This window comes from Sphaeramia orbicularis, chromosome 14 (genome assembly GCF_902148855.1).
Source record: "Sphaeramia orbicularis chromosome 14, fSphaOr1.1, whole genome shotgun sequence".
Taxonomy (NCBI): Eukaryota; Metazoa; Chordata; class Actinopteri; order Kurtiformes; family Apogonidae; genus Sphaeramia; species Sphaeramia orbicularis.
Window position 1 is genome coordinate 51,373,991 of NC_043970.1, and position 25,552 is coordinate 51,399,542.

General features: G+C 36.1%; 1 protein-coding gene across 2 annotated transcripts in view; it reads left to right on the forward strand.

The window, feature by feature from the left end:
• dscama (Down syndrome cell adhesion molecule a) overlaps window positions 1–25,552 on the forward strand; it is a 176,558-nt gene that overhangs the window by 4,008 nt on the left and 146,998 nt on the right. The gene's annotated exons all lie outside the window — the stretch shown is intronic.

Consider the following 25,552-nt stretch of genomic DNA (forward strand, 5'->3'; position numbering starts at 1 on the left):
ACTCTTGGTTTGTTCATGCTGAGCAATGGTTTTAGAGGATTAAAGATGGAAAATGTCTGCACATCTGGATGCCTGTTTAGTAGCAGTTAGGTGGAACATAGGAAACCAGGTAGGACTTTAGACCTGGACAGGGGAGTTTGGTGAGTTATTGTAGGAAAAGGGTGCAATTTCAGTGAGATGAAGCTTTAACTGTACAGGGTGTCCCTTCAGTCTGGACACATAGGCAAAAATGCATATTTTCAAGAAATAAAATGCACTTTGCAAGATTCATATGAACTTGATGCAGTAACTCCACATTGCCGTTGATTTTAGCACATTCACTCTTTATGCATTCAATCAAGTGTGTTCCATCTGTGGTTTTCATTGAGTACACCTTCTCCTTTTTGCATACCGCAGAAGAAGAAGTCAGTGGGGGAAATTCTGGTGAACGAGGAGACCACTCCATATTAGGGGTGTAAGAAAATATCGGTTCTGCAATATATCACGATATTTCATTTCACGATACTGTATTCATATTAAAAAGTACTGTATCGATATTTTTTTAGGTATTTATTCAAATGCAGATATGGTGGAGGTTCATTTTTGTTTTATGTTTTTCTTTATTGTTTATTTTTTATTATTGTTTAACACTGTTTTATTCAATTATGGTTATTTGAAGCATCCTAAAAGCACTTTTTACTGTCTGAGAGGCAGATGGTAGTTCCTTTATTTGGATTGCACAAAAATAATATTCTGATGTTAGTTCTGAACTAATAGAATATGAACATTTGAACAGGATCTTAAACTGTAATGTCTGTAAAACATAATATAAGTTTGAACACAGGAACATTTTGTGATAGAGCATTAGATCATGTTGTGATCAAATAAAAATGTGTTTAGTATTTGGGCAGATTTCTGGTGGAATTCAATTCTTCGACGAAATAATCGTTTAAAAAAAAAGAAACAAACAGAAAATTGACTTTGTAACAGTATCATGATATATTGTGACATATCGTATTCTGATCCTAGTATTGTGATTGTGATCCGCATGACCACATCTTCCAATCCAGTTAGGGAAACTGTCATTTAGCCAATCTCTGAAAATCTGTAAAAAAAATGATCTTATAATAATGAGATTTCCTATGTGTCCAGACTTTAGGGACATCCTGTAGTCTGACTGTCTGAATACTTAACAAAAAGTCAAATATTAAACAGAACCGCACAGGTAATAGTTAAGATTCGATCATGTTTAGTTGTTGATTGAGCCCCCAAAACCATCTTTCTTGCACTAAAACTGAAGCATTGCCTCTATTTGTGACTAGATCCTGAAATCCCGACTTTACCCATCTTCACTTTCAGCTTTGGTGCCAATTATAACCAGTCAAAACAGCGTTGCATGGAGGTCAGATCCAGGCCAGTGGGAAACTAGGTCTGTGTAGAGTCAAGTCTTTTGGTATACATGTGTCACTTCACATAGAGCCAGGGTGGGGTGACAAAGTCGCAGCAACACACATCAGCAAACAACAACTGAGCTCAGCTCCTCAGTCGCCCATTAATATCAACAGACCAGTCAACACAATGTGGGCCAGCGGAGGGAACGTGGATCTAAAACGCTGTGATTATTCTGTCTCTGCATCGTGTGCTTTTACTGCTGAACAGAGTGTTTATGAGACTCATCACATTATGAATTTTGACAAAGGCAGGATATTTAGACGGTCTTTTTCAGCCATGCATGTGAGAATATGCAGTCACTGCATTTTAGCAACCATTTTTCAACATGCTAAGGTTTTGTTTGAGAGAAATTGCTGAAAATGACCTGTTGTTATACTCATTTTAACAAGCAAGTCTTGTTTTTTCCTTCTACGCTCACTTCTGCATAAACACCTTCTACTGATCTAAAACGCTTAATAACTTTAGAACCACTAATCCTATCAGTGCGTTGAAATAATCCAGATAAAATGCAGTTTCTCAGCTTTTCCAGAGACATCAGATGTGTCTTATTTGGACGTGGAAACACTGTCATCTTCTGCAACACTGTTTGACTAATAAATCCCATGGTTGTAGTTGTGGATGCTTGTATTTATGTTTAATTAATGACATATTTTGCTGAAAATATCACTTTTTCTTCCGTTTTTTTTCTGTTTCTGATGTGATAACCTTGAATTTACTGTTGGCTCATATGGACATCTACATGATCAGTGAATTAAATGTAAGAAAATGAATGATTTTTACGGAAAAATGCTAAATTCTTCAACATGCTAAGGTTTAGTTTGAGAGAAAACACTGAAAATTACCTGTTATTATACATATTCTGTTGAGCAAGTCTTGTCTTTTTTGCTACTACAATCACATCTGCTGATCTAAAATGCTTAACTTTTGATTTGCTAATCCTATCAATACATGTAAATAATTTAGGGAAAATGCAGTTTCTAAGCTTTTCAGTGATGTCAAATATGTCAGATTTTGACATGGAAACACCATCACCTTCTGCAACATTTATTCACTAATGAAAAACAGGGAAGTTGTTATTTTTCTGTTCAGTTAATGACATATTTAGGTGAAATTGTTGCTTTTCCTTCAGTTTTTTCTGTTTGTGATACAATAACTTTTGAATTTACTCATAGCCCATATGGACATGTACATTATCAGTAAATTAAATATAGGAAAGTACATGATTTTCACTTAAAAATGCAAAATGCAAATGATAATATTACAGTAAACGATGATAAATCACGTAGTTCTGTCTATTATATCTAAGTTAAAGCAATAAAAGTCATGCAAAACTGTAGGATTCAGTCATTTCTAATCAGAAATAAATCTGTGGGACTTATTTCACTCCACATATTTTATCTACACAGCTGAGAGATTTGTCTACGCCATCAGGGCAAGATTTTTTGTGCCATTCTGCCGTGTTTGCTTATGCCTTAACTTGGCCGTGGAGAGGAGAGTAGACTCAAGCATATGTTAATGGATGCACATTGAACTGTTAAAGGTTTCATTTAACCCAGACCAGAATGCTTAAGGAGATGATAGTGTGTAGTGAGGCAGAAAAAGAGGAGGAAGAGCGAGGAAAGAGGGACACATGGAGTCAGCTTGTGTTATGCGGTATCTAACGTTCAAAGAATCATATCAAATCAGCCTGGTTCTTCATGCAGAAATGGGGATATTTTAACGGGTTTTCCGACGTATCTCAGGGTTATATCTTTAGCCTGATTCTTTAATGTTTATAGAATGAGGCGAGTGTTTCATACAGCTCAGACAATGCAAACTGTTTTCTTTTTATTTCATCAAGTACACTGTAAAAAGAAAAAAAAAACAGTAAAAAAACTGTAATATTCCGGCAGCAGGGGTGCTGAAAAAATACTGTAAAATAACGGAAGATAACCATCTCAAAAAAATACAGTAATTTTCCCAAACTTGCCCTAACTTCACATGAGATTTTGCTTATTTTTTTGACTTTTCAACGTTTAATAAAGAATATTTACATGTATTAAAACAATCAAATTACCTATAAATATATATATATAAATAATTTTCAATGAGACTCAGTTGTACAATCCACTGATAAAAACTGTATTTGGACAGTTTATCAGTGCTTATATGTTATACATTCACAAAAATACATTTATTCAACATTTTTGTTGTGAAACCTCCTGTAATTACACAAGATATTTGCCAATTAACAAACAAGTCTGGTTAAACTGACAGAACAAATACTTCTTTTACGGTTAATTGTCAGTAATTTTATCTGATTTTAATTTTTTTTTTTACAGTATTAAACTTTAACAGTTTAATCTCATAAATAGAAAAGAAATATTTGTGAAATTATGATACATTTGCAAATGTATTTTAACTGTATTTTCCTGTGCAAAAAGAAAAAAAAATATTTTCAAGAATTGTAGTTTTACGGTTATTTACAGTTACAGTTTTTTCATGTTATTTTCCATTTGACGTGTAAAATCACAGTCTGTTTTTGTCATTTCATTGATATTTTCCTGTATCTTAAAAGTATAGGAAAACTCTGTAAAATAAACAGTGAAAATGCTGTTAAATTACAGATTTTTTTTACAGTGTACAATGTAACGATTTAGCAAAACCCCCACAAAAATAAGGTTGAGTTTAATGAGGTCGAAGCAAATGGAGTAGAAAAATGCGTTATAATGATTAGAAAGGCATCTTTAAGGACACCTCATTACTTATGAATGTTTAATAGATGTTATACACTTGCAATTTTAGGGTAAAGTTGCAGGAGAAACACATTTCTAAGTAATATATGCAGTAATTCACTAACTACAGTTTAGAAATAAGAATATGAATGACTACTATGGAGTTAAACTACAGCCTTTATTTTTACCTTCTCGCGTCTAAAGTTTTTGCATCTGTTGTGACTCTGCTGAGGATGTAACATGATTAGCTGTGTTGTTTATGTCCGAAGGCGTTCATTATAAAATAGGGCAGTAGGTTAATGCGTTGGCTGCACAGGTAGAACTAAAGATGTGAAGCTAAGGTTCTTAGAAGTTAAGGCCATGACCGCGGAGTTTTGTTTAGAAGACTAAGTTTGACCCTTGGCAACATGACACTGTTCCAAAATGTGTCTGACATAACAGATATGTACTGACATGGAGTTTTAAGAGCTGTTTTTGCAGAATTTTTCCATTGTCCATGTTTTTTTTTTTTTTTTTAGTAAGCATGATACTGTTCAGATGTCAACCCACCTTTGAATGATTTTTTTTTTTTTTTTTACAATATAGTTGACTTTACATGTGGTGCTGTGGACAGAATAGCAACTGTGAAGTTTTTTTGTGGGTTTTTTTTTTTGCAGACATGACATGAGTCTGTTGTTGTTGCAGATATTTCTCCTATGATTCACCTCCATTATCCACGTTTATTCTTTATATTCAGAGCTCTAGTGTGATGTTCAGATATTGTTAACAGTCTGGCAGATGTGTGGACGTAGTGTCCTCAGATCAGGGTCCAATCACATTATAAACAGGGATTCTCATCATATTATTTATATGGGTTTAATGTATTTAAAGCCAAAAAAAATGCATGAAACTGCAGATTTTACTCTCACACTGGTAGTTAAATGGATCATCTCCAGGTACAGTGAATGCCGTAAATTTTATTATTGCGATATTATTGAAGATGCAAATAAAATGTACATTCTGATGTGAAAATACAGAAGATTAAAGGGTTGTTGGTGCAAAATTTTAACATTCAGTCAATCTTAAATCTGCTTAAACTATCAGCTAGATTGCAAATTGCAGATAACTGATTGCTTTTGGTTTTTTCTCTTCCCACTGACATGCAAGAATTCTTCTTATAGGAAGTGCTGTCAAATAAAGACAACATACAAAATGCAAAATGAAAATTAAAACAGAACAGACAAAGTAATAAAGAGGCGAATAGATCATACTCAGAATATTTGCTTCATGTTAGTGATGCATTGATTCTTTATTTTTTGGCTGATGAATATGTTAAAAAAGGTTAATTTGGCCAAAAGCCGAGTTATTTTCTTCTCTTTTTATTGTACAATTTATTATTTTTTACATTTTGCACCAGGAAAACAAAGAAACCTTGATGATATAAAAATAATTGAACCGTTTTAAAGTCTTTCATATCAACACATCAGTCATCAATATTTGTAGATGTCAGTCAACAAACCCAACATCAGGAACGCCTTATATTCAATAAATTTTTCTGTGCGGTAAATAAGGATCAAATATTTAACCATGATTTTTCTGAATATGGAAGATTAGGACGACTATAGTTCCAGATTGTGTGAATAAACTGAGACGACCTGTGACCACAACAATAACACAGAAAAATAATAGATATGAAGCTCAGGCATGAGGCTTGAAACAGTAAATACATAGATTTAAAGGAATTTTAATGATAAGAAATAAAATTAACTCAATATTAAATACATATTTTGAGAAATTCAGAGACATGCAATAGCTTCATGTTAACCTTCCAGTATCCGGGTGAGCATATTATGCACATTCTGCACTTGATGTTATTAAAGGTCATATTATTTTTGACAATTTTTATTAGGTCGGAATCCAAAAGTTGTTGATTTTTGCATGATTTTTAAAATTCTGATCCAACACTAAAATCAGCATATTGTAAAACAAGGGAAAATTTCTACAAACACCCTTCTCCCAATTGAGTAAAAAATGCACAGACACGTTTTAGCTAAACTAGTCCAGTTGAACCGAAAAGAACTACCAAGAGGAACGATGACATGGGCAAATGAGAACCTACACAGACAGACACATTTTAGCATTAAACATTTGAACTAGCACAAAAAATAATAATGCCTATTAGCCAATGCTGCTCTTCATCATTGACAGATGTCAGGCTGCAAAAGAAAAAAAAAAAAAAAAAAAAAAGTAATCCAATTTTTATGTAGCATTTTGGTGGAAAAAAAATTAGTTTTTCGCATCAAAAATCATAGTTTGTTTACATTACAAAGATAGCATTTAACAGTAAAAAAAAAAATAATGGCAGTTATTGAGTATTTCATATTTTTGTCTATGGCTCAAACTAATGAAATACAAAAAACAGTTAAACAAAAAAAAAGAGTCACTAACAAACTGTAGGAAAAAAAAATGACATTACTACAATACTACGCAGATTAAGCACTTTTGGTGATTAGGAAGGACCTCTGTGGGCAGGACACTGGAGGGTTATAGAAAAACAAATATTATACCATAACACACAGACACATAAAAAAAGACAAAGAAAAGTATATTTTTGTTTTTGGCTGAGTTTCATAAAATAAAAAAAAAAGTTAAAAAAAAAAAAAAAAAAGTTACTAACAAATTGAAGGAAAAAAAATTGACATTACTACAGTACTGCGCAGATTAAGCAGTTTTGTGAATTAGGAAGGATCTTTATGGGCGGTATACCAGGGGGTTATGGAAAAACAAATAATATACCGTAACATACAGACACATAAAAAAAGACAAAGAAAATTCAGTTTTTGTTTTTGGCTGAACTTGATAAAATCCAAAAAAAGTAAAAAAAAAAAAAAAAAAGTTACTAACTATTGTATGAAAACAAATGTGATATTACTGCAGCACTGTGCAAATTACGCGCTTTTGTTGATTAGGAAGGACCTCTGTGGGCAGAACACCAGAGGGTTATGGAAAAAATGAGTATTATACTGTAACAGACACTCACACATAAAAAAAAGACAAAGAAAATTCTATTTTTGTTTTTGGCTGAACTTGATAAAATCCAAAAAAAGTAAAAAAAAAAAAAAAAAAAGTTACTAACAAATTGTATGAAAACAAATGTGATATTACTGCAGCACTGCGCAAATTATGCACTTTTGTTGATTAGGAAGGACCTCTGTGGCCAGAACACCAGAGGGTTATGGAAAAAATGAGTATTATACTGTAACAGACACTCACACATACAAAAAGACAAAGAAAATTCTGTTTTTGTTTTTGGCTGAACTTGATAAAATCCCAAAAAAAGTAAAAAAAAAAAAAAAAAAAAAAGTTACTAACTATTGTATGAAAACAAATGTGATATTACTGCAGCACTGTGCAAATTACGCGCTTTTGTTGATTAGGAAGGACCTCTGTGGGCAGAACACCAGAGGGTTATGGAAAAAATGAGTATTATACTGTAACAGACACTCACACATAAAAAAAAGACAAAGAAAATTCTATTTTTGTTTTTGGCTGAACTTGATAAAATCCAAAAAAAGTAAAAAAAAAAAAAAAAAAGTTACTAACAAATTGTATGAAAACAAATGTGATATTACTGCAGCACTGTGCAGATTACGCGCTTTTGTTGATTAGGACAGACACCAGAGGGTTATGGAAAAAAGGAATACTAAACCAGAACACTCAGACACATAAAACAGACAAAGAAAATGAACCCAGCGTCTCATTGGATGTTTGTCCCCCCCTGTGGTCGACTATTGGACGTATGCATCAGTCGTTCCAAAGCGGACGGATTAACATTCACAGTCCGTCTCTGTTCCCGTTGCCCGAAATGTGTAACATTCTCAAACATTGGGGCAAATGTTTCATTAAAGTGTTGCTCGCCCCCAGCTCCCTTCCGCTTCAGTCTCCACTCTATCAGGCCTTCCCCAGAAGTGATTATGCTAATTGCTGTTTGATCAGATGATTAAATTATAATTCGATTAATCCCGGGCACTAAACGCTCTGAATACGTTGATGTGTATTTTGCTGCCTGCCAGTGTTTGCAGAGCTTCCTGTCAGCGTCGAACACTCACGATCCAGGTATAGGATGAGGAAAATGCATGTAGAGGTAAGAACATGAACGCAGAAGCACACGGTTTTTGATGTACTAGTCTAGTAATCATAGAAAACATGATGATTAATAAAGGACGGTGCTGTTCTGTGCAGATTGAGTGCAGCTCTAATGCAGATAGCTGCCATTTTCTCAGTCTGTGTTACTCTCAATTGACTGTGTATCCATCAGGGTGATTTATAATACTGTTGTAAGCTATCTCCTGTGCCACTAAATGATGATGGGCTCATATTGTTAGTGCTACTTTTGTGTTATTATGTGTTGTTTGCATGTTTAGTGCGTGCAGCTTCTGGAGCATATTTTTCAATTTGGCATGTTTCTTAATTAACACACAAACACACAAAAAAAAACAAAACTTGTATCATTCACGGCCCGGTCCACATGCTTAATAGGCTGCTCGCTATGTGTTTGCATAGCAGAAATAAGGGAGGACTCTCTCCTGCAGTGGGGTTACTGAAGATGAAATGCTCTCGCCTTTGAGGCAAATGGAGGGCTGTAGAGGGGAGGAGGAGGAGGAGCAGGGATGGAGGGATCAGCGTTAGGGAGGGGGTTGATATTTTTCTGAGGCACAAGAGGATGGCTGTGAGCGGAACGGCAACAATGTCTAGTCATCTGACCCACAATCCCATTTAACCCCAGGACTTTGATTTGCCCTCCACTGTCAACTGCCAGCTTATTTCGCCTCTTATTTTGCCCCTGCTTTTACTTTTTACTACCCCTGAATAATGCAGAAACTACTTGTACACGGTGATAAAGCGAAATTGCTTTATGCAGTCTGTTAAAGAGCCAAAGAACAAGTACCTTTGTAAAAATCTTTTTTTTTTTTTTATTACAGTACATGATTCCGGCTTCATTGTTTGTTGCTTTTTATCCATTTTTATGCAGTTAAATCATGCTTGGTCAATACAGTTGAGATTAAACACAAGAAACGCAAGGATATTTACTCTACTTTAATCAGTTTGAGCACAAATGATTTGATTTGTTTATTTTGAGCATTTGCAGAATACATGCAAATTCAAAATTCCAAAAATCATTCATCTATACTCGAAAAGGAGTGGGAAGAAGAAAAACGTATTTAATCCCACCCCCATTCTCATCATCAAATAACTTAACATAATAACATTTTAAATACTCACTCCTGTCCTTTGACTTCAAGCCAGAACAATGAACAAAGTAGGCCTAAACCTAATTAGAATGAACTCATTTGACAGTATTTACACTGTAGAGCCAAAATGTGTGAAAAATAGAAACAAAGTACATTCCTGGTGGTGTTACCACAGGTAACAGTTAATCGTCAACATACATTATAATAATTACATACCAACAACGATCAGAAAAAAACCAAAAAACTACAACAGCACTAATGGTAAAGGGCAGCACATACCAGCAATGGAAAGAACAATACTAGATGGACAACACATACCATGGTGAAAAAAATAATGTGATAACTTGTGCTTTTGTGGGCAAAAATGTGTCTCAAGTTTTTTTTTTAATGAACATACATGTGTCATATAAGGCTTTAAGGGAAGAATAAAACAAATTCCCATTTTTTCTGTTAAAAATGTTACAAATTGTGCATTTTCTATCAGCATCTCTGGTGAAAACATCTATTTTTATAATGAAAAAATCTTGTATTTAAAGTCCATTTGGTCTCTATTGCATTGTTTGCTGGAATATAACCCAGAATGAGTTAAAATACTCAAACTTTTAATAAAATTCCATCTGCGTGGCTGCTGGTTGCACATCTGTACTAACACATACCATATGTGTTTATGTGTTATATAGCTGCATTAGTGCGCATACATCCTGTTTTTTGTTTTTTGTTTTTTTTAACACGTTTTAGTTTATATTCCATGAAACGATGTAATGGAGACCAGATAAGCTTTAAATGCAACATTTTTCACTGTTAAATAGACATTTTAATGGGAGAGGCTGATAGAAAATGCACAATTAAGAGTATCTTTAACTCAGAAAACAGTTTATTTATTTGAAATGCGTATTATTCTTCCTTTAAATCATTATTCCCTTATATTCATCTATACCCTCAAACTGATTAAACTATATAAATCATATAAGGTTTTTAGCAATTACTTGCTTGGTCAGTACAGTTGAGATTAAACACAAAAAATGCAAGAATATTTAATCAGTTTGAGGGGAAATGATGAAAGAATTAATAGTAATGAAATAATAATGAAATGAAATGTGCGTCAGCTTTTTTTATGAACATTGCACATTTCTGATAAGGTTTTAGTGGCAGAATAATACAAATGTCCATTTATCTGTGTTAAAAATGTTCTTAATTGTGCATTTCCAATCAGCATCTCCATGAAAACATCTCTTTAACAGTGACAAATGGTGCATTTAAAGCCACTTTGGTCTCCATAGTGTTGTTTACTAGAACATAATCTCAAGCAAGTTAAAATAAACAAGATGTAAATATGCCAATAAGGCCAACTGTACTGGTTAAGCATGTAATTGGCAAAACCCTTGTATGATTTAACTGCATAAAAATAGATAAAAAGTAAAAAATGCTGCCTGAATAACTTAGAATAATAAGATTAAAATGACTTTTATGAAGGTACTTGTTCTTCAGCTCTTTAACAGACGGCATTAATATAAATGCGCACATACATTTCCTATCTGAAAGTGTATTATAATGTTCTTTCTATTGTTTTTCCCAATTGTTTTTTTTTTTTTTTTTATTTATTGTTGTTGCACCAGTTCAGCTTCTTAGACAGGTCTGCATCACAATCACAAAAGAGATCCAAACTCAATGGATTTCCTGGTAAAATAAAGATTAAATAAAATAAAAATATAAAGGATTTCTGTCGAGTTGTTTTAAGTCAAATCTAGACATGCATCTGTCCATAAAAGTATGTTTTTTCCAAAACACAAAACAGGACAAGCTCTAAAAAAAAAAAAAAAAATAGAAAAAACAAGCTAAACTGCATCTGACATACTTTGCAGACGAATAAACATTTCTCCAACCACTCATTTCTGCTCTCAGTCATTTATGCCAACATATTTAGTCACCGCTCGCCTTGAGTCATGTGTCAAATTAAGTCAAATTTATTTATATAGAAAAGCAATTTGAAGAAAAACAGGTTTGTCATTAAGCGCTTTATGGAGTTTTATAAAAGTTCCCAACAGGAGAGAGTTTACATTTATGTATTTTTAGAGCGAATACACAAGATTTTCTCTGATTTCATTTATTTCACGACAGCTGCTCCGTCAGTAACACACTCGCAGCCCTGTTTAATCCCGTCTCATTGCATCCCAGCGTACCCTATATGGTAAGAATATTACGTGGGCTATAGGCTCTGGTTGGTTTGCAGTAAGTATGTGGCTGATCTGGGAGCTGCCAGCCTTCCTCCTTCAGATAATCTCCTGGTTCATCCCTCCCTGCTGAGTCCACGTCCTCCCTCTCAGCTCACCTGAGATCCACCTCCTCTCTCTTTCTCGCTGTCAATCTGCTCAGTCAGAGCTCAACTTCACAGTGTAGTGGGAGGAACTGGACGGAAATAAAAATAATACCTCTCCTCACCTTTCCACAGGCGTGTGTTGTGCTGCAGTTAGGGATGTAACGATATAAAAATTTCATATCATGGTTATTGTGACCAAAATGATCACAGTTGTCATTATTACTGTGGTGTTGGTGAAATTGTGGTCAAAATGTTCAAAAAGTACTTATACACACACTGAAATAATTTAACCAAGTTGTATTTTGAGGAAAAAAAAAACACCAAAAAAAGCAAATGCAATAATTGGCATAATGCACTTTCTCCTGGCAGAAACATTCAAATATTAACCTTTAGTGGTCTGAGCCTTTTTTGACCATTTTTCAGTACTTCTGATTTGGCCTTTTTATACTATATAAACAAATGTTTACTATACCCATGTTTGGTATCTTTTTTTTTCCCAGCACAACTTCATTTATATCTTGTGCCTATTATTTTTTCAAGGCAAGGCAAGGCAAGTTTATTTGTATAGCACATTTCAGCAACAAGGCAATTCAAGGTGCTTCACACAGGACATTGAAATAAAAGAAACAAAAAGAAACACATTTAAAACATTATAAAAGAAACATATAAAAGGTGATTAAAAACAGTGAGTAAGAAAACAACACATAAAATCAAAATAAAATAAAATAAAAGTAAAACACACATATTAAAGTAAAAGTTGCAGTGCAGAGTTTCAAAGAGAATATAAAATTTAAAAAGTCAAAAGCCTTTTAGTCAGAGGCAGCAGTGAACAGGTGAGTCTTTAACCTGGACTTAAAAGAACTCAGACTCTCAGCAGACCTGATATTTTCTGGTAGTTTGTTCCAGATATATGGAGCATAGAAACTGAACGCTGATTCTCCATGTTTGGTTCTGACTTTGGGAACACAGAGCAGACCTGCACCAGATGACCTGAGTGGTCTGGATGGTTCATACTGGACTAGAAGGTCTCTAATGTATTTTGGGCCTAAACCATTCTGTGCTTTATATGCTAGCAAGAGAATTTTGAAGTCTATTCTCTGAGAGACAGGGAGCCAGTGTAGAGACCTCAGAACTGGACCGATGTGGCCCACTCTCTTGGTCTTAGTGAGGACTCGAGCAGCAGCATTCTGGATCAGCTGCAGTCGTCGAATAGACTTTTTAGGCAGACCAGAGAAGATACTGTTACAGTAGTCAACTCGACTAAAGATGAAGGCATGGACAAGTTTTTCAAGGTCTTGCTGCGACATCAGTCCTTTAATCCTAGAAATGTTCTTGAGGTGATAGTAAGCTGACTTTGTAATTGTTTGTATGTGGTTTTTAAAATTCAGGTCTGAATCCATGACAACACCCAAATTCCTGGCCTGGTCTGAAGTTTTTAACTGAAGTGACTGGAGCTGCATGCTGATTTTAAGACGTTCCTCCTTGGGTCCAAAAATGACTACCTCAGTTTTTTCTCTGTTTAACTGAAGAAAGTTATGGCCCATCCATTCAGATATTTGCTCCATGCATTTACCCAGTGCTTGTATGGGGCTATGGTCACCTGGGGACATTGAAATGTAGAGCTGTGTGTCATCTGCATAGTTATGGTAATCTATTTTGTTTTTTTCTATGATCTGAGCCAGTGGAAGCATGTAGATGTTGAACAGAAGGGGCCCCAGGGTGGAGCCTTGGGGGACTCCACATGTAATTTTGGTCTGCTCAGATTTAAAGTTACCTATTGACACAAAATAATCCCTGCCCTTTAAGTAGGATGCAAACCAATCAAGAACTGTGCCAGATAGTCCCACCCAATTTTCCAGTCGGTCAAGTAATCTCATAATTTAGTAATTTCACTTTAACCTACTATATCAACACAAAAGGACAAAAAACAAAAAAATATATAAAATCCGATTTGAAAAATGTATGTAATTTATTGCCTAAATAACACAAAGATGCTTAACGAACCTTTTCAAAGACTTTAAAAGTGAATATTGGTTCCAAATATTAGGTATATACAATTAAAATTGTAATAAATTAAAACTATACTCAAATTTTTGACATAAAAGCACATCTGCATAGGTGTTTTCTCTGGAAAAGTGCGGTAATCTAACACGGTTATCATGATAATTAGAATTTAAACGGTAATACTAACCGTTGGCAATTTTATCGCAGTTTATCGTTGTACCGGTAATCATTACATCCCTAGCTGCAATACATCCCATACAAACCAGAGTCAGACAGAGCTGTATAGGCAGGAAAGTTAGCAGCGTAAAGGAAATATAATCCCATTGTTGAGTGGTTTTGTGGAATAGAATGGAACAAAATATCAAATGGTGTGATGAAATTTCAGAAGATTTATACAGGCGTGGAAAAAAATATTAGACCACCCTTGTTTTCTTCAATTTCTTGTTGATTTTAATTTCTGGTACACCTAAAGGTACGTTTATTTGGACAAATATAATAACAAAAACAGCTCATTATAATTTAATTTCAGAGCTGATATCTATCCATTTTCCATGGTTTTTTTTTCAAAATAATCAAAATCACTTCAGTTCTTACATCAGTACCTATGGCATTGTACTGACAAAAACAGTGCTTTTAGGCATTCTGTGTTTTCTTTTCTGTCTTTTAGTCACATGATGCACACAGGAGTTAGTACTTGATTGCATAACCATTGTTTTTGAAGATTTTTGATGGTCTAATAGTTTTTTCCGCAACTGTTAAAACCTTATTTTCCAGTAACAGTAACAATGAACAGGAGTACAACAGTAATAGTTACTGATTGTATGTTATAATTTGTTCCCTTTTTCAGTAATTTAATAACTGATCTATTCTTTTTTTATTCACTATATACGTTAGTCAGATAAATCCGGGGTTTGATGGTATAAGCTCGACTTCTTCCTACTCCGTTTGGGATATTAAGTGTTGTTAAAGAGTCACATTGAAATAGTTGTACACTGTGTGACACTTACTATTAGGGATGCACAATAACTATCGGCCCTGATAATTATCGATCTGATATTGAAAAAAATGACGTCACTCAGATAAGTCCGATAATTAAAGTTTTCACCGATAAATAGAGCCCATAATAATTTCATTTTCATTTCATTGATTTATTTGTATCAGACATGTAAATCGTTACAGTCCATAGAGTATAATGAGCATTAAAAAAAAATAAATAAAAAGGGTTATAAATGTAAAAATGACACGCGTGCACACACCCTATCTTCAGTAACAAGTGTAAAGACGCTGGTGCCAGTATTTAACAGGTGTAGAATCAGTAGAAAAGTCAGAGTTAACAATTGTAAAAATCACAACATTTCTAGAATGACTTAAACGCAGTATAAAACTCAGAATTGCTTTCTGTAACATCTCATAATAAGAGCGAACATTATTAAAACCACTAGCACTACAGGTATGATAAAAACCATGTATAATACGGAATATATTGTTAAAAGCAACTCTGACTGAGTGAGCAGTACGACATTTAAAATTAACCCATAAGTAGCAGAGATAAATATTCGAGCAAAAAGATATGAACAATTTATTCTTAACAGTAGTGAAACAAAAATAAAACCTACTAGAGATAAAATTACTCCTGCTGTAAAGAGTCCTAACCTTGGTTTGAATGTCATTATCATCACTAAGATTATCAGATAGAATATGTCCAAGGTACTTGTAGGTTTTGACATATTCTAATGGAAGGTTATTCAACTCAAGTTTAGTTTTTACATTGTAGCTATTCTACAAACAACAATAATAAATCTAAATTGCTTAGATTTGGCACATTTCACCAGTACACAGTGCACATTGTTGCCATGCCAACCGCCATAAAAACCAAGAAGAAGAAGAGGTCTGGGTCAGTCCATTGTTTGTAAGTCAGAGGGTTTTCAGTTACTTTCTCTCTGCTTCAGCTGCAAGACCAAGAGGAAGATCCAGCGGTTGTTTTGGTCCAGCAGCAGCAGAAGAAGAGGGACATTCGAAAACACTTAACGTAAAAAAAAGCTTAACGTAGCTTAATATCCGAGAACAGTAGTCGCTTTTCCATTGGACATCTGTGCAAAACTTTACCGATATTTACTAAAAAAACAGAAGCGCGTAATGTCGGTTTTACCATTAAATACCAAATGCGATGATCTGTTTATTTATTATCGCGAGATGACACGAGAAGGCATTTCATAAACATGGCGACAAACGTAAATATGGTGTTGATTTACAGATATGTTCATTATTATTATATATTACCCCTCTATCTCTTACTAAATTAAAAAATGATTGGGTTTTCAGGTGTCCACACATATCACGACATGTTTCTTCTTCTTCTTCGCTTGTTGTAACATCCATCAGCATCCGTTTTTTTTAAATTCACCTGACTAGTTGCGAAAAAAGGTCTTTCCATTGCAGTTTTGTGGGATATACCATTTGCTCTATGCCTGAAAAACCACCTCTTGCCAGCGCAAAAACTTTTAATCAAAAAATGAGACTTTTGGCGAAATTGTCATTTTTCCATTAGGTACATTTTTATGTGCAAGTTATATTTGCGCAATTTGAGGGTCAGTGGAAAAGCGACTACTGATCAGTCATCACCAAAGTTCATGTTGACATCTGTTGTCATGCCCACTTTCACCTCAAAAATCACAACCACAACTCCAATTTTATGGATGATGTCCACGTTAAGCCTTTTCCTCTCCATAGGCACACATTATAGAGAGAAAGTGTAACGTAGCTCAATGTCCAAAAACAGTGGTTGATCATCAGCAAATTATGTATGCGGTCATAAATAGGAACTGAAAACCCTTGGTCTATTGTCCATTTCAAGCAGCCATAGGCTTTTGGTTCTGTAGAAGCCTTTATTTGACTATTAACTGAGTTTTTCCACTGACTTGAAATAATAATTAAGAATTTGAAGAACGGAAACGATTGTTGTTTGTTAGCGGTTACAAGAAGCAGGAACTTATCGGTTATTGTATCCGTGGTAAAAAAAACAACTATTGTGCATCCCTACCTATTATTTTTTTGGTTAACTTATTGCCTTTAATATTCTGGAGTGTTCTGTTTAAATTTGTAATTTCTCTTTACCTTTTGTTCAGTTTTCTATTTTATTCCTACTTAATTATTTGAAGTAAAGTTTATCATCATCGTAATCCAGAAATATGTTAAATGATAAAACAAGCATCAAATGATCGTATTCTCTGTGGATGTATGTTGTCCTTTTAATGCGTCTCATGAGAAAAACACATAATCTTCCCTGTCGTTGTTGTAGTAATTAGTCGTTTTCTTGTCTTTTAGTTGCATCATTGTGTAAACTTGTGGCTGCTGTACTTTGCTGATGTCATTTTGGCCGTGTAATACAGAACAGAAGCTATTTATTTAATCATTTTCCCTTAAACTGATTAAAATACATAAAGCATATGAGGTTTTTGATTACTTTCTTCGTCAACACAGTAAACACAAGATTGAAGGATATTTACTCCAATCAGTTTGAGTGCAAATAATGAAAAATAATATAACTTTTCTGAACAAAAATGTCCCACATTTTTATGAATATACACCCATAATATAAGGTTTTAAGGGAAGATTAGAAGTTTCCATTTTTCTGTGTTAAAAATGTTATGAATTGTGCTTTTTCTATCAACATCTCCCATGAAAGCATCTATTTAATTGTGCAAAATGTTACATTTAAAGCCAGTTTGGTCTCCATTGTATTGTTTGCTGGAATATAACCTAAAACCAGTTTAAGTAAAGAAGATATATATGCACAAATGCAGCAATATCCAACATACTGTATGTATTTCTCAGTGCAGATGTGCATCCAGCAGCCACGCAGATAGAATTTTAAAAGTTATCATACAAGTTATTACATAATTTACTCCATCATTTCACATCAAACCGATGAAAATAGAGTAAATATTCTTGCTTTGTGTGTTTAATCTAAACTGCATTGATGAAGCAAGTATTTACCCAAAACCTTACATGCTTTAACTGCATGAAAATGAATACAAAGTAAACACTACTGTCTGAATCACTCACCATAATAAAAGATTATAAAAATTTTATTTTTATAAAAACTAAACCTTTCCTGTTCTTATAATTAGTCATTTCCTTTCTTTTAGTAGTGTCATCGTGTAAACTCGTAGTTACTGTACTTTGTCGGCGTTTTTTTGGCCATGTGATGCAGTACGCAAGCTAACTTCTGAAGCTGCAGAGTTATGGAGCATCCAGTGATTCACACTTTGATATTCATGTGGAATAATATTAGAAGCTGCTACATCGGGTACATCCTGTCATTTCAGTGCTGTGTCACTTAGAAAGGGTAATGGAGCATTATGAATCTCTTATACGCCTTTTTTTTTTTTCTTTTTTAACCTTTTTTCTTCTCTCTCTACATGTGCCTCTGCATATCAGCTTCAGCAGCAGCAGCAACAAGAGCTTGTTTACTTGCTCATCTTTTCACTCTTTCTCCATCTCTGCCTCTTCCTGTCTCCGTTGATTTGCAGTGTTTGTCCATTTCCACTCTGGTGATGTAACTGATTAGGGTCTTCAAAGTACCCCGGTACGTGGGAACTCCCTCCTCTCCATGTAAATGAGCATTTATATGCATCAACTAACCCACTCCACAGTGGCTCTCGTTTCGCCCTCCAGAGAGTTGACATCAGAGGAGGGTATCATTGGTTTTACATCGCGGCTGCGTGGCGCTGAGCACGCCGCTCAACATTATTCATGAGGGCAAATTGGGAACCGGTGATTTGCGAGAGGGAGGGGACTCTGTTCTCCAATCTGTGCGTCTCGTCTCAGCGCTGCACTTCTCTTTACTGTGTACCGGGTAAGCCCCCAGGGCAGGAGGGGGGTGGGTAGGTGGGTGAGGAGGGTGGAGGGGAGCTGGATGCTTACTCACTGTCATCATGAGGCCGTCCTGTCCTCCACCCCTTCCATCCCTCCCTCCCTCCCTCCCTCCCCCTCCTCTCTCACCCCCAGCCCCCCCCACCCCCACCCCTCCCTAGGCGGTCTCTGCAGAGCTCTGCCTTAATTACCTGCATCGCCTGCCATGAGCTGTCAGTGTGGCTCAGTGGTTGTTTGCCCCAGTGGAGTTGCCCTAATGTCTTGATGCCCTGGTGCCCACTGTAGCACCACAGAGATCTCTGACCTGGCGAGGGCCACACTGTGGCGAAGAGCCAATTGGACTCTAATGTTTAAATACATTAGCGGCCTTGGGCAGGGCAGACGTGTTATGGCTAATAGCTAATTCAATGTGATAAAATCAGAGGAGAAAGGTGAAACATCAGGCTGTTGTTTGCAGAAAGCTGAGCAGTCAACCAGGAAAATGTAAAATAAAATGAAGCTCCAGTGCGGGTTTTTTTTTTTTTTTTTTCTTGTCATTTTAACAAGAAAACACAAGGCTCAATAGCACATTCATCCAAGGTTGATTAATGGTGTTCAGTCGAGGTAAACACAGGCCCAGCAAAAAGCCCCTAACACATCAGTGGGCTAATGCATAGCCCTATTTATGTTGTGTGTTAGTGGAACCTGTATTGATCAGACATTTACTTAAATAAATTGCCTGGGTGATTTGGAAGCGACCGCTGATGGGCGTTGTCAGAGCGGAGGTTCATGGGCCTCAGCGAGCAGACGCTAATTCCACACATTACAGTCAGGATGAAGGACTTTTTTATTATTATGTAGAAGAGAAATGCATGTAAAAGGCGTCTTCATCAGGTTGTAGAAAAATATTTGACACTAGTTTCTTACAACCGGTGTTGACTCTTATTTCCATTCACTTTACTAGACAAACATGGCAAAAGACAAAAAAATAATGTTGCTTAAACATTTACCATTTCTCATTTAGCATTAACCATTTATTTACCTTACGTTGGTTACGTTTTACTTCTTATACTATAGATCTCTGCACCTTTTTTGCCAGAATCAAGGTTTTATTGATTACAGTTATTTTAATTCCCATGTTTAATCTATATTTATTTATCGTACCTTCATTTATTTTCTTGTAGATATCATTTTAATTCATGAAATGTTTTTGTTGTCTTTAGATAAACAATATTAAAAGGAACTGGAGGAAATTAACCTTTAATTTTTCATATTGTAAAGCATTTTCTTGAATTTTTCTGCTCTGTTCAGTTTTTAGGGTCTTTATCTTAACCCATCAAGGCCCAGAACAATTTTTTGTGGTGACTTTAACTATTACCAAGAGATTTATCACCGTTTATTATATTATCCTTTGCATTTTTGAAGTGGAAATCAGGTATGTTCCTGTATTTACTTTGCTATCCATGTAAGGTTATTATATCCAAACAGAGAAAATGGAAGAAAACATGACATTGTTAGCAAAACGCATCAAGTTTACATTAAAACAAGTGTCTGCAACCAGTCATTTGTCAAAGTACATTGGTTTTATTGGTGAATCAATGGAATAATGGTTCAAAAGTTATTAAATGTTGTAGATCAGTAGATACTTTTGGGTCTTTGGGAATAAACCCCTTACTGCCTAAATGTATTTGCAATTATATGAAAAAAAAAAATTATTTGTGCTGTTGCTGTCAAGCAGATGCTACATTAAGTGGAGATTGTTAATCTGAATATAACTGATATAATAAGTGGGATGCAAATTAGTGGCATTAAGCACAATTGTCATAATAGTAATTAAACAAATTTTCTAATCGCAGGTATGTAGATTATATTATTGATGCTACTATTGATCAGTTCCTTCAGTCAACAATCCAAACAAAACAAAAATTATGCAAAAAATCGAAATCAGTCGAAATTGATCCATGAACGTCAGGGATCAGAGATAACCAGGTAATATTCACAAAGAGTGTTGAACAGCTTCTCATTACAAAAACTGTGGAATATTGAGTTTACAAGGGGATAAAGCAGAAACACATAGGATGGATGCTTACATTTCTTTATTCATGGCAACTTGTATCATCACAGTTCTGAAGCATTTCATCCCACTTTGCAGGTTTTCTACATATCGTGCAGGGTCGTTTCTTAGCGAAGGTGCAGGTGCATCAGTCGTTGGTTTTAATGGTCAGTGGATCATCCGTCCTGTCAGCCCAGCCCATGTCAGCCCCTGTGTTTGTGGGCTCGCAGACATTAACGCTCATCCCCCACATCCCTCTGACACGCCTGCATGCACTCTCCTTGACCGAAGCATGTCTGGTGCCCTTGAGCTCTGAACTCGGCAGCAGAGGCTCCTCAACTGGGGGGGGTGGGGGTGGCATTGGGAGTCACCTACGACGCTCGATTAGAGGCTTCAGCGAGGCCCGCCACCAATAGGCGCTGACATCTGGGGCTTTGCCAAGCATTATTTCACACAGAACGATGGAGAGACCCACTTCAGAAACACAACAGGACCCTCCCTGCCCCCCTTCTCACCGATGCTAAAACACAGAACACAGAAAAAAAGAAGCCGTTCATCTATAATGGATGTGTGGGATTCATAATTGAACAATATCACTTTTCCCTCTTTGTGGTTTTGGCTCATGGAAAACTGATGTCGATTAAGACGGGCTGTGGCACCGCTTGGCATATGGCGACTGTTAGTGAGAGCTCATGTGTGGGCTTGATGGGCATGGGAGTGGGATGGTGCTGCTTCAGCATATGGTTGGTGTATGTGTGATGCCAATATTGAGACTGATGCTCCATCCACATTTTGCAAAATAGCTATTTTTCTCTATGTTTTGGCCTCTCGTCCACATAGAAGAAGTGTTATAGTTCTGCAAAAATTTGGATTTTTATTGTTGTGGCTTGTTGACACTGAACAAAAGAGCGGAGGCCTCGTACCACCAGGATAAACAGCTGATCTGAAGACAAAACTTAGGCTCAGATGATATAAATACTTCTACTGTACTGCAAATTAGATCCCAGGCCTCAAAGGAAAGATGACTGCGACTCAGACTAAAATGTAAGAAATCAACACATAGATTGTTTTGTTGGTTCAAATGTCTAGTTGCGTTCAAATGAAAGACTGTCAGAGAAAACTCTGTGGCTATGTTCAGAGTGCAGCCAAATGTGTCCCAAATCCGATTTTTTGACCCCCATTTGACCTGTATCTGACCTGTTAAAGACAATCTGAACAGCACCAGTCCGATTTTTTCAAATCCGACCCAGGCCACTTTCATATGTGGTAGGGCATTAGTTACTCCAGATTTTTTCAGATCGATTTATTTGTCAATAAAGTCAAAGTCGGGTCGACTTGTCGTATGATGACGTCATCACATTGACAACGGAGGAACAACACAGACACACAGAAGTTCAACAATGAACAACTTGTACTAACGTTCACTGGAACATTAACAATGTACAGTAAAGAGCAGAATAAAAAACTAAGACACAAGCATCAACAGTCCTTCTCACACATTTAACCAGAACAAAACAGAGGTTAACACCTTGAATTTTCTTTTAAATGTAAGTGAACAACATAAAATGGGAAAAGGTTACGACCGTGGCAGAAAAGATGCACAGCATGTTAGAGAAAAGAGCACATTGTCTTCATGAAAAAAGTGAACAGAATAATCCAAACACACTGGCGGTCCAAATTATTATTCAATATTGGTTGTGGTTCACAGAACATTAGTGAGACCAGAGTTTTTCTAGATCACAGTCAGTTTAGTTCCTACTCTGGTTTGGCTTCTTCCCTCAGTCTTGCCCTTGTGCTAGTGATGCGCGAGTGTTTTTTTTTTTTTTTAACCCGCTTTGTGGAATATTTTGACCCACCCGGCAAATAAAGTGACATTTTTTGGACCCGCACCAACCCGACCCAGGTCCGCTGATCCGCTCATCACTACTGCTCACAGTGCTCCATGTGTTCATGTATAAAGATGACAGTATCGACATGCACTGAATGACGGCTCATGCACTGTTGGGTGATGGAAGGGAGGGAGAGAAAAACACACGACCAGTCGACTCCTCCAAAGTAGCGTCGACTTGTGCCACAGATGTCAATGCGTCGACAAACCGACTTTCCAGTTAATGCCCTAATATGTGGTCCTAAATCCGATACATATTGGATATTTTGCAATGCAATGTCAGTCTGAATGGCCAGGTCGCATTTATCCGACCTTTAGATCACTGAAATGCCAGCACAGCCTTACTGCAACACGCTTGCGAACAGATAGTGGTCGCCGGAGATGAGTGTCTTGTTGTGAGAGTGTTAAGGAGAGTCGGTCACAGATATATTTAAACGTTCTTCTTGTCATTTGAAAATCTCCTCTTTTTTAATCTTCTACTTAAAATTATTTGACTGTAATGGTGATGATTTTGGTTGTAGAGAAGCTTTATCAGTCCCGCACATACACCGATACCAGATGCCTCCATATTTACTTCCGTAACCACAGTGCGTGCTGCGTGGTCACGTATTAGGTCAGGACCTCTTCTGCACATGCGGGTCACTTCAGGGTCGCATTCAGTTCATACTGAGAACTGATAGAAGTCGCTTTTAATTTGTAATATGAACGAGCACACAAAAAAATCTGAATTATGCATTAAGACCTGCTGTCTGAACGGAGCCTAAGACTCAACTTCTCCTTGGATATTAAACACAAAATATCAGTTATTTTCCTCCTTTCATTCAGCTGATGCTACTGGCTACTTTAACTGACTGTTACCATGGTAACTGTGGCCTTGTTGTGCATTTCCACAGTGTTAGTATTTTGGTTGGTATGGTACAGTTTGGGATGGTAAGGCCTGGCCAGGTGAGCATTTCCACTCGTAGGTGGGGTTTAAGGGAAGTACCTAGTGCGATGTCACATTGATGCAACAACAAGGAATGCGACACAACAATGGAGGACATCCAGCAGCAACTGTCACCCTGTATTGGGTGGCACCGGTCTAGCTTCGCCCTGTCTGCAGGTCAGTGGTTCAGGTCCCTTTTACAATGGAAACACACAAACTAACATACCATAATAGTAATATTAGTTGTGCCTTGTCCACTCTAACGCAGATATTTTCTCTACATGTGTTCCTCTTGTCCACATTTAAACAGTGTTTTAGGTTGTGGAAACAGTGATTTTTAAAAGCTTGACAAGGTGTAGATAATTAAAGGGGTCATATTTTGCTAAACCCACTTTTATTAGTTTTTGGTTCATTTATTTGTGTATTTGGACCCTAATAGTTCATAAAGTTCAAATTTGAACCCTACAGGTGCTGCAAAGCTATCTTTATTTTCATTCCAGCAAAAATGGAGTGGATTTCTACAACCCGTTTTAATCCCTTCTTAATTTGTTTACAATTAACTAAATTAAATGAACTTGTTAACTTGTTTACAACTAGTTACATCATGACATTTGCACAAATAAGGTCAAGACTTCCGACAAACATTTCTCTGAGTACACCATAACTGTTTGTCAGCAGCAGCGGTTGTAGTAAAAACTGAAAATATGTCCAAACTTGGAGCTGATTACCTAAAATGTTCAGTTGGTGGTTGTATTAACAAACAAAAGTGGCTGAACAGGACAGAGCGCACAGTCAACAACCTGGAAGGGGGTGGGGTCATGTGCATTTAAAGGGCCAGTGCTTAAAACGACCTGTTTCGTGTCATTATTCAGAAATGGGTTTGAAGATGGACCTGTAGAGTTGAATTAATGAAGAATTCAGATCCAAGCATAGCATTTACAGTTTATGTAGACCACAGGGAAATGTTTTAAAATGCATAATTCCATTTAAAAAAGCAAAATATCACTCCTTTAAACTCTGATTTATGTGTGTCCGTGTTCATGGAAAACATAGAGATTGTTAATTGATGCAGTCTCATTCCATTTTGTTCATTTTTTTATGTATTTGTGTAATGAGGCTCCACCTGAAACATCAAAGCCAGGTGTATAAATCAGTGTATGATCTGCAGTAGATGGAGGTCAGCACCGACACCTTTGGGAGACAGATTGGACCGGACCAGCGTTATGGGCAAATCCACATCATGTAAAGAATACACTTCCACAGCCTCATCCAACACTTAAAGTAATACAAGTTTACAACTGAACTTCACTTTCATGACAGATTAAAACGTGCGTCCAGTATTATCCACATTGTCCACAGGTTGGAGACTAACTATGGTTTGTCTGAGACTTTGGACACATTTGGAGTTGATTTTGTGTCGTTACGTGGACAGAATTTGCTTTAAAAAGCTGAAGAAGAAAATATCTGTTAGTGTGAACCCGGCACAAATGATCTAAGCAGTTTCACAGCTTTTATAAGTGAAGAATTCAAGAACAAAACAAATAATGAGAAGAATGTAGGAACTTCTATTGTCCAAAATCACAGACTGAATCAGGATTGTAAAGGAGTAAAAAGTAATCCAATAATACTTTTGTGGTTTGCAACATCTGAAGAAGTTTATTCATTTTAAAGTAAAATTCAGAAAACCACCTCTATCAACACAGGCACAAATCCTTTGAGATGCGGACCAAAGTGTTGCAGACTGCAGCCTTAATCTGCCAACCAGGCTGACGGCTGACCGACTATCGATAGGGTCCGCATAAATCTTTCATCTCCCGTTTCAAGATTCAGCCAGCTCTTGTTTTGATCTTCCTTGCATTTTTCCAAGTATTATTAATAGATTCTCCAAAGTGCACCTCTTCACTTTGCAAAAAACAATGTGTTACATATTCTTTGAGTTGTGCATTTGTACGTGTTACATCTTACTATTTTGTGACAGCCGTTAATGAGATTATTATTTAACGGTGCAAACACAAACACAGTCGATGACAGCCAGCAGCCTCCCACGGAATGTCTCCTTTTCTTGGTTGTGAGCATTATGATAATTTGGGTCTTGTTTGTCTTGAGCTTTTAATTTGAGTAAATATTGAAATAAT